General features: G+C 44.5%; 1 protein-coding gene across 1 annotated transcript in view; it reads left to right on the top strand.

The window, feature by feature from the left end:
- rspo4 (R-spondin 4) overlaps positions 1-2,157 on the top strand; it is a 32,706-nt gene that overhangs the window by 29,867 nt on the left and 682 nt on the right. The gene's annotated exons all lie outside the window — the stretch shown is intronic.

Here is a 2,157-nt window from a genome sequence, read left to right as displayed (position 1 = left end):
GGACAGGTCTCCAGTCCGTCACAGGGACACCCGGACAGGTCTCCAGTCCATCCCAGGGACACCCGGACAGGTCTCCAGTCCATCACAGGGACATCTAGGGACAATTTAGAGTTACCAATCAGTCTAACACGCATGTTTTTGTTCTGTGGGAAGAAACTGGAGTACTGGGAGAAAACCCACGCAACACGGAGAGAACATGCAACTCCACACAGAAATGCCCCTGGCCGGGATTTGAGCCGACGACCTGCTCATTGAGAGGCGGTAGCTCTACCAGCTGCACCACTGTGCCGCCCCAGCTGGAACCCATGAAAACAATTTTGAAGCTGCAGCTTTAAAACCACCATAATTCTTAGCAGCAGTTTTTATTTTTTATTTTTATTTTTATTTTTTTCTTCCTACTCTACGGTGAAACCAGACGAATAAGAATAAGAGGCCGCGCTGATTATTTTAGCAGCAGCTTCGTGCACTCCGTCCATCTTTCAGACGACTGTACGTACATGTTCACGTTGTATCTCGGTGCAATGCCAATAAAGTTTATTCTGATTCTGATTCTGATAAGAATCCTGAATAATCTCCAACAATAAATCCAGAATTAGTCATCAGATGAATTTGTTTTGGTTTTTAACCCACAACGAGTTTTATATGGACATTTGTGTGAATCCCATGTTTTTCTAAACTTGTCTTTAAACTTGTAAATATAAAGTTATCTTAAATACATTTTACATCTAACTGCAGAAAACAAAAATCTTTGCTTTAATATTTGAGGCCGTACTTCAACCCAGAGGGCGAGAACTTGGGAGAGTGCATCACTACGTTTGGCGAGCTGTCAGATAAATCCCGCCGGTTTATTCCAGATTAACGGGTCTCGGATGCAGCTGAGCAGAACCGAGTCCACCTCTGTGCGACACACAGACGTGGGTCGAGATAAGAGAGAAACCCGACACGGACTGTGAGCTGAAGTCCACCGCTTCACACACATCGGTGTTCAGGCCGCAGACGGAGCCTCGAGGAGAACCAAATCCTGAACAGCAGGTTCTGATCATCTCTGCACGGGTTCTCTCAACCTCACTTTCAACACGGTTCTTCACGAGACTGAAAGGCAGGCGTCAAATCTCCTTCTACTTTATTCCTTCAGAGTTCGCCCTCAGTGCTGTGAGCACAAATGAAGAAAGTCAATTCCAAACATTTTCCCGTTTTTTTATTAATCCAGTGAGAATCGAGACATCAAGCTTCATGCTCAGTAATCCAGGTCAAAAATCCTGGATTTTTTTTACGTCTCTCAAAAAAAAAATAAAAAAAATAAAAAAGAAACAGTCCGGATGACCTGACTGAACATTGTTGAATTTTTAAAATCTGGATTATTGAGCATGAACCTTGATGTTTTGATGAGAATCAAGACGTTTGAATGTATTTTACAACGTTTTTAATCAAGGCAGGAAGAAGACAAAAGTTGACTGAGCTGCTGGAAAATGTGTCTACGACGGTAAAACGTTGCTTTTGAAAAGTTCCTGCTCTGAGTTCTCTCATTCTTCATTTGGTCCAGACTCTGCAGAGCTGTGAGCTTCACAAGCACAACTGCAAAATCCTCTGAGCTGCAGGTTCGAAACCCGCTGTGGGCTTTCTCCATGTCCTTCCACATGCACCCCTGAAGGGTCACTAGGTGAGACTGGACTCTACGTGTCCCTGTGATGGACTGGAGACGTGTCCCCCGCCTCTCCCACGATGACTGCGTGAGAAAGACACCACCTCCCCGAGTTTACAGGAAACAAACGAATTGACATGTTTTATAGATTAGGAAAATCCTGAGTCAAATCTGAAAACGCCAGTTTGCTTCTAAATCTGAAGCGAGTCGCTTGAGGACAGCCGGTCTTGTGTCCCAATGAGTGCAGCGTCCAACATCTAATGAAGGACAGAGTCAAAGACCAGAGACGTCAGGACAAACAAGTCAGAACGACTGGAGCTTTGTTCTTCACAGGCGACAGAAACCCCTTTGAGACCAAACGCTTAGATGGAGACACATAAACTAAAGAGGTCAACTAGCTAACAGGTTAACAAGTCAACAGGTCAACTGGTCACCTGGTTATATGTCACCAGTTTAACATGTCAGCAGGTTAACAGGTTAACTGATCAACAGGTTAACAAGTCAGCAGGTCAGCA

Source organism: Nematolebias whitei, chromosome 7 (genome assembly GCF_014905685.2).
Source record: "Nematolebias whitei isolate Nwh7 chromosome 7, NemWhi1, whole genome shotgun sequence".
Taxonomy (NCBI): Eukaryota; Metazoa; Chordata; class Actinopteri; order Cyprinodontiformes; family Rivulidae; genus Nematolebias; species Nematolebias whitei.
Note: the sequence above shows the minus strand (reverse complement) of the source record. Positions and strands in the feature narration are given on the sequence as shown.